The sequence below is a fragment of the Triticum dicoccoides genome, chromosome 5A, assembly GCF_002162155.2.
Source record: "Triticum dicoccoides isolate Atlit2015 ecotype Zavitan chromosome 5A, WEW_v2.0, whole genome shotgun sequence".
NCBI classification, from domain to species: domain Eukaryota; kingdom Viridiplantae; phylum Streptophyta; class Magnoliopsida; order Poales; family Poaceae; genus Triticum; species Triticum dicoccoides.
In genome coordinates this window covers 443,075,459-443,089,200 of record NC_041388.1, presented here as the reverse complement: position 1 = coordinate 443,089,200, position 13,742 = coordinate 443,075,459, and positions in this window count along the sequence as shown.

Here is a 13,742-nt window from a genome sequence, read left to right as displayed (position 1 = left end):
CCAAGGCGCGCTCGGGCTTGGCTTCGAGGCGAAGCCAAAGGTCAAGTGCGGAGCATCGTGGGCCACAATAGCCCGCAGCCTCGGTCGACGCGTGGCGGTTGATTGGACGTGGGCGTCTCCGCTTCCCCATGCTGCCTCGGCAACTGCCCGGCTGTCAAAAGGCTGGCGTAGACAGCGCTCGCCTTCACTGTTTCCTTTCGCCTTGCTCAGATCCCCTTTCTTGCTCCCCGATTTCGAAATCTTCATATCTGCTCCCATCCTTTCCTGCATCAGCGACCAATGGCACCCCGGAGGGTTAAGCTCGCCTCGTCGCCGGCTTGGTACGAGCCGTCTCTCAATGCGCCCAATGTCTCGGAGAAGAGCCTCGCCGCCACATACTTGCTGATGGCGGGGGAAAGCAATGAGAAGGGGAAGAATGGACTCTGAGCTGCCTCCGACGTGCCTGAGCCCGAGGGGAGCACCTTCTACCCCTTCTTCACGAGCAGCATCACTGCCGGGCTGGTTCCCCCCTTCTCTGACTTCTTTTACGAGGTCCTTGATCACTTCGGACTACAAGCGCTGCATCTCCATCCCAACTCCATCCTTCTCCTGTCCATCCTTCTCCTGTCCATCTTCGCCTACTGTTGTGAGGCATATCTGGGCATGATGCCGTCCGTGGCTCTGCTGTGCCACTTCTTCTTCCTCCGTGCCAGCGAGGGCCATATCTCCAGGTGTGCCAATTTCGTTGCGGATGGCAAGGCCAACTCGATCTCAAACACCGGGAAGAAGGCCGACAACCTCAGGGCCAAATGGGTCATGATGAGCACCAAGCATGTCCACCCGCGCTTGGCGCTGTCGACGGAGAAGCCCCAGGCCGACAAGGCGTGATCCTGCGCGAAGCTCACCAACGAGCGGGCGACATTGGTGCTGGAGCAGATGAAGTCTAACCTGAAGCCTGGCAACGCGAAGGCAACGAAGATTACATGGGCCATGCTCCTGAGGGAGTTCCTGGCGCTGCACGTGGCCCCGCTTCAGGCCCGCTTGCGCCCCTTCTAGGAACTTGGGGATGAAGAGGACAAGATTCGCTTGAGCTCAGAGGCCTTGTCCGGCGAGGAGCTGACCGCAGCTCTCCGCCTCCTGGTTGGGGATGATTAGGAGTATCCTCCAAATGTCTTTACTCCCTTGTTCCGCCACAAGGACAGTGCGCTGATCGTGGCCTCCAAGCTGACCTTTGACGAACGTGGACTGGTGCCGCCGGTGCTCACCGGGGCCCCAGCGGCGCTGACGCCGGTGGAGCTGTCTTCTGGTGAGTCCCGTGAGGAAGAAGAGGAGGAGGAAGACTCGGAGGTGACCCCCGAAGGGACGGGGGAGACCTCCCCCTGAGTTAGGCTGGCATCCTCCACGCCTTCCCTGACGATGACGAGGCTGACGCTTCCCAGGAGAAGGAAGAACTGGCCGTCATCCCGACGAGGAGCAGGTCGGCGCTGATCCTCCGAGATTCTGCTACTGCTCCGGTGCTGGCTGGAGCTGCTTCTAGTTCAACTGCTGCTCCTGCTTCAGCTTCTGGGGCTAGTGCGCCCGCGCCTCGGGTTGCGACGCTCTCCGGCTTCAAGCTCACCAAGCGGAAGGAAGACTTCGTTGATGTGGACCAGTAAGTGGCCCACCTCGCCTTGTTCCTGTTGTCGATGCTCGTTTCCAACTCTCTTTCCTTGCTGCGTAACCAGGTTGTCGTCTGCGGTGAAGAGGAGAGGGGAGAGCGAGGTGGTGCCGCTTGAGTCCGTGTCGCCTCCTACGACCGCGCCCCTCTCCATGAGCAAAGGTGGGGATGGTGCTCATGCTTCTCCAGCCCAGTCATCCTCATGAGGCCCGGTGGAGCATCCTCGAGAGGAGTCAGCCCCCAAAGAGCCGCTGGCTTAGGAGGTGCCGGTGTCCGGCATGGCTGGTGAGGTTCCGAAGGCTCAGGAGCCCTTGATCTCCCAGGCTCTGGTGACAACGTCGCCCCCTTATCCTGCTGCGCCCCTGGCCCCTGGTTCTTCTGCTTCCTCAGCCGTCTTAGAGCGCGCCCTTTCGGAGATGGCCCAGCTGCGGGAAGATCTCCAGGGCATGGACCCGCGCCTGGTGGCCGAGCACCTGGAGCTGGTCTCTGGCTGGCTTCACTCCGACTCGGCGGTTCAAGCGTCGCTGAGCCAAGCCGTGGCGGCTTCCGAGAAGGAGAAGCAGGCCGCCGCCAAAGCTACGACCGATCGCGAGGCGACATTGAAGGACACCGAGGCTGCCCGCGGCCGCTGTCGAGAGCTGGAGGACGAGCTGAAGGGCCTGCGCGACCAACATGTGGAAGAAGCACGTGGCCGCCAGGCGAAGGAGGAGATGAAAGCCCGGGAGGACGCCATCAAGGGCCGCGACGCCGAGTTGGGAGAGCTGGCGAAGGCGCAGGCAGCGGAGCGCAGCCGGCTGGAGGAGTTGGAGCGGAAGGCGAGGGCGAAGGAGGCCGACCTTGATGCCAAGGCGAGGGTCCTGGCTAAAGACCGTGCGGCCTTATCACTCCTCGAGGAGAGGTCCCATGTGGCGCTGAAGACACTGTACAAGAAGGGCTTGGAGAGGCCGCTGACCACCGATGAGGATGGCCCTGCTTAGCTGCTTCCCTTCTTGGTGAAGGCGCTCGAGGAAGTCGTGGAGGGCATCGGTCCCATGGCGAAGGAAGAGGCTCGCGTCCTTTCCTCAGCCGCGCTGACACGGGTCTTCATCCACCTGCACCTTCGTGACCCCAGCGCTCGTCTTGACGAGCTGCTGGAACCTGTAGCTGACGAACACTGCACGGCTGCCACCGCAGCCGTGAAGGGTCAAGTGGAAGCCTTGCTGAAGAAGTTCGACGCCTTTGCCCCCACGCCCTCGACCAGTGATGCAGGTGAAGGCGACGCTACCCAGGAGGGGGCACCTTTTGCAGGTGCCAGCGGTGTCCAGGGGTGACTTGCGACTGCCTTTCTGCTTTATTCCTGCAACATGCACCATGCCTCGTGGAGGCGTTAAACTCGCATTTGATATTGTGAGAACAATATGTATTGTAATATTTTCTTTGAGATTTTGCAATTTTCTTCCTATTTGCTTTGTGTTCTATGTTGGCAAAGCCCGACCCCGTGCATACCAGAAACTAGGACGGACCAAGGAGTATTTGGGCACTTGTGAGCCAGCGCGAGACTCACGAGGCCCTACCTCAAGGCGGGATGTGCCTGGTCTTGATTCTTGTTTGCTATCTTGATCCTGCGAGGTGGTTAGACAACCTGCACCGAATGAATCTCCTGAGGTCATCGCGTGAAAAAGCCCAGCACCAACGGCCCCAGGAGGTGACGTGAACGGGGCCGGCCCGCTAGACAGAGCTCAACCATCCTGCAGGGACGGGCCCAAGCACAGACGCCGTGCTTAACTTACTCACGTGAAGGGTCCTGAAGAAAGACGGCCGGCGTGCGGCTCCCATGGTGGGTGACAATCAAGCAGGCGATAGTCATAGATAGATTAAGCATGGAAAGCAACCTAGCTTAAGTAAATGCGGGGAAGATGCATGCCACTGGGTCCGTCCCGAGCGGCTTGGGGATGATGCGGCCCGAGGGGCGCCCCCAACAGGGTAAGCGAAAGACATAAAAGGAAATATACATGCCACAGGGACGGACCCACGCGGCCTGGGAATGATGCAGCCCTAGGGGCACTCCCAGCTGAATGAACTTTGGAAAATGTCGCCTGGTTCTGTTGATGAAGGAGAGTTTGGGTAGCTGAAGGCGTGCGGTGAAGGGGCTACCCCTCATGAGCCACCGGGGCCCTGGGCCTTGGGAGGCTCTAGGGGTCCAGGGGGTTCCTTCAGGACCGTCTTCATCTCCGTCAGCACAGCGTGGTGCCTGGCCTCCTGAGCCGCCAGGATACTCCATAGGTTGCGTTGATAGGCAGCCACCACACTCGGCAGGCCAAAGGGCATGCGAACGTAGCTGTGAGGTGGGCCCTCGCAGCGTCCCACGCGTGAAGGCCAGAGAAGCTCCTGAGCGGCGGCCCGATTGAGCCCTGGGACGTCGATGCAGACGCGCAGCCCAGCATCCTCGCCTGGATGGGGAGCTGCGCCTGGTGAGCGGCGGCTGCCACGCATGGCCCTCGGGTCTTGCAGTTCCTGAGTGGTCTTGGTGATGATCTCCTGCGTGGTGGGCACTCCTTGCCCTGTGTTCTCCTGAGGGAAACGTGCCGCGAAGCACGCCTCCAAGTGGTGCCCAAGTGCCTCCCTCGTGATGTTGGCAAAGTCCGAGGCCCTCCAGAAGAGAGCCCCTGAGCCCTGCCCGAGAGGGGCACTGGGAGCGCTTTCCTATGCGATGGAGGGAGGCGCCCCAGGCGCGAGCGCTAATCGTGATGAGGCGCCGCTTGCCTGAGGCCCTGCATGGCGCAACTGCTTCTTCTTCTTGGGGGTGGCCTCAGGAGAGCGCTCGCCTTGACTGTCAGGGTCGTCGATTGCTGCAGCTTGGAAGGCACGCTCGAGGGAGCACACCGCGTCTCTTTCTTCGCACGGGACTGTGATGATTCCGCCGCTTCCCAGCATCTTGAGGACATTGTAGCCATGATGGGTCACCACCATGAACTTGGCCAGGGCTGGATACCCGAGGATGGCGTTGTATGGCAGGTGGATGTAGGAGACGTCGAAGTCGATGAGTTTGGTGCGGTAGTTGTTGCGTTCTCCAAAGGTAACGGGGAGGCGGACCTGCTCGATCAGGGTAGTAGAGCCGTCGGTCACTCCTGAGAAAGGCTTGGTAGGCTGAAGCTGGTCATATGGCACTTGGAGGCTGTCGAACGTGTCGACGGACAGGACATTGTGCCCTGCGCCGCCGTCGATGAGGGTCTTGGTAACTTGCATGTTGCTGATGACTCGTGAATAGAGCATTGGAAGGACGCGTGCAGTAGCTGCGCACTTGAGCTGATCTGCCGAACTGAACGTGATGGGGCACCTGGACCATCTGAGCGGGCGTGTGGCCTCGATCTTGGGGAGAACTACATTCACTTCACGGGCAAATTGTTTGAAGATACGCCGCGAGACTGGGGCTTGAGCTCCGCCCAAGATGCAGGCGATAGTGCGTGGCACCTAGAAGCCCCCAGCCCCCTCGTCTTGATGGTGATCGTCATTCCTTCTGGGTGGTGGCGGTAATGGAGGAAGGCCAGCGTTGCCTTGATGACGAGCCTCATGAGGCTGGTCCCTCCAGGCGCCCTCGTGAGGCTGATCCTGCCAGCGGTCCTCATGAGGCCGTCGTGCCACTCCTGACGCGGGCCATGGTCGTCCCAGCGCCCACCACCATGTCCTCCTCCTCGGTCGTAGCCCCGGTCGCTGTGCTCGGGCGTCGACCAAAACGTCCTTCTCGAATGGCTCTAAGCTCTTGACACTCGCTGGTGTTGTGGGTATGCAGGTTATGGAAGGCGCAGAACGGTCGGCCGCCCTTGGATGACTCGGGCTGGTCTCTGACGCGCTTGGTGTCCGGCTTCGCCGTGAGCACGGCTGCTCCCTTGCGCTTCACGTCCTTGGCCTTGGTCTTCTTCTCCTCTGGGTCCACGTCAGGGAGCTCGAGGAGGGAGAGGCGCCCCTCCTTAGCTCTTTGATGTCTACTACGTAACCTTCTTCTTGTAGACGTTGTAGGGCCTCCAAGTGCAGAGGTTTGTAGGACAGTAGCAAAATTCCCTCAAGTGGATGACCTAAGGTTTATCAATCCGTGGGAGGCGTAGGTTGAAGATGGTCTCTCTCAAACAACCCTGCAACCAAATAACAAAGAGTCTCTTGTGTCCCCAACACACATAATACAATGGTAAATTATATAGCTGCACTAGTTTGGCGAAGAGATGGTGATAGAAGTGCAATATGGATGGTATATATAGGTTTTTGTAATCTGAAAATATAAAACAGCAAGGTAACTAATGATAAAAGTGAGCGAAAACGGTATTGCAATGCTAGGAAACAAGGCCTAGGGTTCATACTTTCACTAGTGCAAGTTCTCTCAACAATAATAAGATAATTGGATCATATAACTATCCCTCAACATGCAACAAAGAGTCACTCCAAAGTCACTAATAGCGGAGAACAAACGAAAAGATTATTGTAGGGTACGAAACCACCTCAAAGTTATTATTTCCGATCAATCCGTTGGGCTATTCCTATAAGTGTCACAAACAGCCCTAGAGTTCGTAGTAAAATAACACCTTAAGATGCAAATCAACCAAAACCCTAATGTCACCTAGATACTCCAATGTCACCTCAAGTATCTATGGGTATGATTATACGATATGCATCACACAATCTCAGATTCCTCTATTCAACCAACACAAAGAACTTCAAAGAGTGCCCCAAAGTTTCTACCGGAGAGTCAAGACGAAAACGTGTGCCAACCCCTATGCATAAGTTCACGAGCGGAACCCGCAAGTTGATCACCAAAACATACATCAAGTGGATCATGTGATATCCCATTGTCACCACAGATCAGCACATGCAAGGCATACATTAAGTGTTCTCAAATCCTTAAAGACTCAATCCGATAAGATAACTTCAAAGGGAAAACTCAATTCATCATAAGAGAGTAGTGGGGGAGAAACATCATAAGATCCAAATATAGTAGCAAAGCTCGCGATACATCAAGATCGTGCTGACTCAAGAACATGAGAGAGAGAGAGAGAGATCAAACACATAGCTACTGGTACATACCCTCAGCCCCGAGGGTGAATTACTCCCTCCTCGTCATGGAGAGCGCCGGGATGATGAAAATAGCCACCGGAGAGGGATTCCCCCCTTCGGCAGGGTGCCGGAATGGGTCTAGATTGGTTTTCGGTGGCTACGGAGGCTTCTGGCGGTGGAACTCCCGATCTATTCTGCTCTGATGTTTTTAGGGTATATTGATATATATAGGCGAAAGAAGTCAGTCAGGGGAGCCACGAGGGGCCCACAAGGGTGGGGGCACACCCAGGGGGCAGGCGCGCCTCCTTGCCTCGTGTCCACCTCGAAGCTTCCCTAACATCTACTCCAAGTCTCCTGGATTGCTTCCATTCCAAAAATAACTTTCCCGAAGGTTTCATTCCGTTTGGACTCCGTTTGATATTCCTTTTCTTCGAAACACTGAAATAGGCAAGAAAACATCAATTTGGGCTGGGCCTCCGGTTAATAGGTTAGTCCCAAAAATAATATAAAAGTGTATAATAAAGTCCATAAACATGCAAAATAGATAATATAATAGCATGGAACAATCAAAAATTATAGATACGTTGGAGACATATCAGCATCCCCAAGCTTAATTCCTGCTCGTCCTTGAGTAGGTAAATGATAAAAACAGAATTTTTGATGTGGAATGCTTCCTAACATATTTCTCAATGTAATTTTTATTTATTATGGCATGAATGTTCAGAACCGAAAGATTCAAGATAAAAGTTTAATATTGACATGGAAGTAATAATACTTCAAGCATACTAACTAAGCAATCATGTCTTCTCAAAATAACACGGCCGAAGAAAGTTATCCCTACAAAATCATATAGTCTGGCTATGCTCTATCTTCATCACACAAAGTATTAAATCATGCACAACCCCAATGACAAGCCAATCAATTATTTCATACTTTTGATGTTATCAAACTTTTTCAATCTTCATGCAATATATGAGCGTGAGCCATGGATATAGCACTATGCTGGAATATAATGGTGGTTGTGGAGAAGACAAAAAAAGGAGAAGATAGTTTCACATCAACTAGGCGTATCAATGGGCTATGGAGATGCCCATTAATAGATATCAATGTGAATGAGTAGGGATTACCATGCAACAGATGCACTGGAGCTATAAGTGTATGAAAGCTCAACAAAAGAGACTAAGTGGGTGTGCATCCAACTTGCTTGCTTATGAAGACCTAGGGCGATTTGAGGAAGCCCATCCTTGGAATATACAAGCCAAGTTCTATAATGTAAAATTCCCACTAGTTTATGAAAGTGACAACATAGGAGACTCTCTATCATGAAGATCATAGTGCTACTTTGAAGCACAAGTGTGGAAAAAGGATAGTAACATTGTCCCTTCTCTCTTTTTCTCTCATTATTATTATTATTATTTATTTGGGCCTTCTTCTTTTTTCTTTTCTTTTTGGCCTCTTTTTCCTCTTTTTTTTATTTTTCGTCCGGAGTCTCATCCCGACTTGTGGGGGAATCATAGTCTCCATCATCCTTTCCTCACATGGGACAATGCTCTAATAATGATGATCATCACACTTCTTTTTACTTACAACTCAAGAATTACAACTCAATACTTAGAACAAAATATGACTCTATGTGAATGCCTCCGGCGGTGTACTGGGATATGCAATGAATCAAGAGCGACATGTATGAAAGAATTATGAACGGTGGCTTTGCCACAAATACGATGTCAACTACATGATCATGCAAAGCAATATGACAATGATGAAGCGTGTCATAGCAAACAGAACGGTGGAAAGTTGCATGGCAATATATCTCAGAATGGCTATGAGAATGCCATAATAGGTAGGTATGGTGGCTGTTTTGAGGAAGGTATATGGTGGGTTTATGGTACCGGCGAAAGTTGCACGGTACTAGAGAGGCTAGCAAATGTGGAAGGGTGAGGGTGCATATAATCCATGGACTCAACATTAGTCATAAAGAACTCACATACTTATTGCAAAAATCTATTAGTTATCGAAACAAAGTACTACGTGCATGCTCCTAGGGGGATAGATTGGTAGGAAAAGACCATCGCTCGTCCCCGACTGCCACTCATAAGGAAGGCAATAAATAAATAAATCATGCTCCGACTTCATAACATAATGGTTCACCATACGTGCATGCTACGGGAATCACAAACTTCAACACAAGTATTTCTCAAATTCACAACTACTCAACTATCATGACTCTAATATCACCATCTCCATATCTCAAAACAATTATCAAGTATCAAACTTCTCATAGTATTCAATGCACTTATATGAAAGTTTTTATTATGCCTAAAAGAAAATTACCATGCTGTTCTAAAGACTCTCAAAATTATATAAGTGAAGCATGAGAGTCCATCTATTTCTTCAAAATAAAACCACCTCCGTGCTCTAAAAAGATATAAGTGAAGCGCTAGAGCAAAAGACAAACTACTCCAAAAGATATAAGTGAAGATCAATGAGTAGTTGAATAATTATGCAACTATGTGAAGACTCTCTAACATTTAAGAATTTCAGATAACAAAAGAAAATAAAATGACGCTCCAAGCAAAACACATATCATGTGGTGAATAAAAATATAGCTCCAAGTAAAGTTACCGATGAACGAGGACGAAAGAGGGGATGCCTTCCGGGGCATTGCTACCTCTTGAGCATTGCGTTGGTTTTCCCTTGAAGAGGAAAGGGTGATGTAGCAAAGTAGCGTAAGTATTTCCCTCAGTTTTTGAGAACCAAGGTATCAATCCAGTAGGAGGCCACGCACGAGTACCTCGCACCTACACAACCAAATAAATTCCTCGCAACCAACACAATAAAGGGGTTGGCAATCCCTTCACGGTCACTTACGAAAGTGAGATCTGATAGATATGATAAGATAATATTTTTGGTATTTTTATGATAAAGATGCAAATTAAAGAAAGCAAAATAAACGAAAAAGGAAATAGCTTGTTGAAGGAAGATTAATATGATGGAAAATAGACCCGGGGCCTAGGTTTCACTAGTGGCTTCTCTCGAGAGCATAAGTATTACGGTGGGTAAACAAATTACTGTTGAGCAATTGATAGAATTGAGCATAGTTATGAGAATATCTAGGTATGATCATGTATATAGGCATCACGTCCGAGACAAGCAGACCGACTCCTGCCTGCATCTACTACTATTACTCCACACATCGACCGCTATCCAGCATGCATCTAGAGTATCAAGTTCAAAAGAACATAGTAACGCTTTAAGCAAGATGACATGATGTAGAGGGATAAACTCATGCAATATGATATAAACCCCGTCTTGTTATCCTCGATGGCAACAATACAATACGTGCCTTGCTGCCCCTACTATCACTGGGAAAGGACACCGCAAGATTGAACCCAAAGCTAAGCACTTCTCCCATTGCAAGAAAGGTCAATCTAGTAGGCCAAACCAAACTGATAATTCGAAGAGACTTGCAAAGATAACCAATCATACATCAGAGAAGATTCAAATATTGTTCATAGATAAACTTGATCATAAACCCACAATTCATCGATCTCAACAAACACACCGCAAAAGAAGATTACATCGAATAGATCTCCACAAGAGAGGGGGGAAACTTTGTATGGAGATCCAAAAAGAGAGAAGAAGCCATCTAGCTAATAACTATGGACCGAAGATCTGAAGTAAACTGCTCACACTTCATCGGAGAGTGTCAGTGTCAAAACCGGCGGATCTCGGGTAGTGGGTCCCGAACTGTGCGTCTAGGCCGGATGGTAACAGGAGGCAAGGGACACGATGTTTTACCCAGGTTCGGGCCCTCTCGATGGAGGTAAAACCCTACGTCCTGCTTGATTAATATTGATGATATGGGTAGTACAAGAGTAGATCTACCACGAGATCGGAGAGGCTAAACCCTAGAAGCTAGCCTATGGTATGATTGTTGTTCTGTATGTTGTCCTACGGACTAAAACCCTCCGGTTTATATAGACACCGGAGAGGGTTAGGGTTACACAAAGTCGGTTACAATGGTAGGAGATCTGCATATCTGTATCTCCAAGCTTGCCTTCCACGCCAAGGAAAGTCCCTTCCGGACACGGGACGAAGTCTTCAATCTTGTATCTTCATAGTCCAGGAGTCCGGCTGAAGGTATAGTCCGGCCATCCGGACACCCCCTAATCCAGGACTCCCTCAGAGAGGCTATGTTGTTGATGTAGAAGCCCTCCGTGATCGATGCCCCCTCCGGTGGAGCTCCAGAAAAGGACCCAAGATGGGATCTCATGGGTACAGAAAGTTACGGCGGTGGAATTAGGGTTTTGGCTCCGTATCTGGTAGTTTGGGGGTACGTAGGTATATATAGGAGGAAGAAGTACGTCGGTGGAGCAACGTGGGCCCCACGAGGGTGGAGGGCGCGCCCCCCTACCTCGTTCCTTCCTGGTTGCTTTCTTGACGTAGGGTCCAAGTCCTCTGGATCATATTCGTTCCGAAAATCACGTTCCCGAAGGTTTCATTCCGTTTGGACTCCGCTTGATATTCTTTTTCTGCGAAACTCTGAAATAGGCAAAAAACAGCAATTCTGGGCCGGGCCTCCGGTTAATAGGTTAGTCCCAAAAATAATATAAAAGTGTATAATAAAGCCCAATAATGTCCAAAACAGGATATAATATAGCATGGAACAATAAAAAATTATAGATACGTTGGAGACGTATCAAGCATCCCCAAGCTTAATTCTTGCTCGTCCTCGAGTAGGTAAATGATAAAAACAGAATTTTTGATGTGGAATGCTACTTGGCATAATTTCAATGTAATTCTCTTAATTGTGGTATGAATATTTAGATCCGAAAGATTCAAGACAAAAGTTCAATATTGACATAGAAATAATAATACTTCAAGCATACTAACTAAGCAATTATGTCTCTTCAAAATAACATGGCCAAAGAAAGTTATCCCTACAAAATCATATAGTCTGGCTATGCTCCATCTTCACCACAGAAAGTATTTAAATCATGCACAACCCCGATGACAAGCCAAGCAATTGTTTCATACTTTTGGTGTTCTCAAACTTTTTCAATCTTCACACAATACATGAGCGTGAGCCATGGACGTAGCACTATATGTGGAATAGAATGGTGTTTGTGGAGAAGACAAAAGGGAGAAGATAGTCTCACATCAACTAGGCATATCAAACGGGCTTTGGAGATGCCCATTAATAGATATCAATGTGAGTGAGTAGGGGTTTTTGAACAGAACTTCGATAGGCGAGAGGTGTAAGCACCGCGAGGTGTGAAGCGCTGACATGATACAATTGGCCTTCCTCTTCAGATTTATTTAGAACTTCAGGCCAGGCCGAATCGGGCCACCACTTGGGATGGAAATGGCTCAGCCCACATGCATCATTTGATGAAAGCACTCCAGACACCTAATCCATCATTTGAGGAGTGGGTTTCGCGATTGGGCTCAGATAGGGGTAAAGAGGGGGAACGGAGGCAGCGTCGTTGACCCTATCTATGTTTCTACGATGGCCCAAGAACACGCTCATTCTTCAGCCGCTCTGCACCACGTTTTTCCTGTATACCGGCAGCTAGCATCCCATCAGTAACCTACGGGCGAGATTTCTTGAGGGGGCTTTCATTCCTACTTTTGATGAAAGAAAGGTCAGTTGCTGCCGACAAGTCGACTAAACTTTCACAACTGTCACCTATCTTTAAGCACCTTCTAGGCCGCTTCCCAACCTAATGCATTCAAGTCTGCCTTCGGTACTGGTACTTCAGAGGGGTCACTTCATAGAGCGCTTAAAATGGCTGTTTGGGAGCTGTCACCTATTATGCAAAGCGCGCAACGGCTTTCGCGCTAGTTTCTCAATCCGTTGCTTGTTTGCCATGCAACGGATGCACTAGAGCTATAAGTATATGAAAGCTCAACAAAAAGAACTAAGTGGGTGTGCATCCAACTCGCTTGCTCATGAAGACCTAGGGCATTTTGAGGAAGCCCATCGTTGGAATATACAAGCTAAGTTCTACAATGAAAAATTCCCACTAGTATATGAAAGTGATAACATAGGAGACTCTCTATCATGAAGATCATGGTGCTACTTTGAAGCACAAGTGTGGAAAAAGGATAGTAGTATTATCCCTTTTTTGGGGCCTTCTTTTTTTATTTGGCCTTTCTCCCTTTTTTGGGACAATACTCTATGAATGATGATCATCACACTTCTATTTATTTACAACCCAATGATTACAACTCGATACTGGAACAAAGTATGACTCTATATAAATGCCTCCTGCGGTATACCGGGATAGCAATGATGCATGAGTGACTTGTACGAAAGAATTATGAACGGTGGCTTTGCCACAACTAAAATGTCAACTACATGATGCAAAGCAATATGACAATGATGGATCGTGTCATAGTAGACGGAACGGTGGAAAGTTGCATGGCAATATATCTCAGAATGGTTATGGAAATGCCATGATAGGTAGGTATGGTGGCTGTTTTGAGGAAGGTATATGGTGGGTGTATGATACCGGCGAAAGGTGCGCGGTATTAGAGAGGCTAGCAATGATGGAAGGGTGAGAGTGCGTATAATCCATGGACTCAACATTAGTCATAAAGAACTCATATACTTATTTCAAAAATCTATTAGTTATCGAAGCAAAGTACTACACGCATGCTCCTAGGGGGATAGATTGGTAGGAAAAGACCATCGCTCGTCCCCGACCGCCACTCATAAGGAAGACAATCAATAAATAATTCATGCTCCAACTTCTTTACATAACGGTTCACCATACGTGCATGCTACAGGAATCACAAACTTCAACACAAGCATTTCTCAAATTCACAACTAATCAACTAGCACGACTCTAATATCACCATCTCCATATCTCAAAACAATTATCAAGTATCAAACTTCTCATAGTATTCAACACACTCATAATAAAAAAATATTAATCTTGAATGCCTAACATAATTAAATCAAATTACCACGCTGTTTTGTAGGACTCTCAAAATAATCTAAGTGAAGCATGAGAGAACAATAGTTTCTATAAAACAAATCCACCACCGTGCCCTAAAAGATATAAGTGAAGCACTA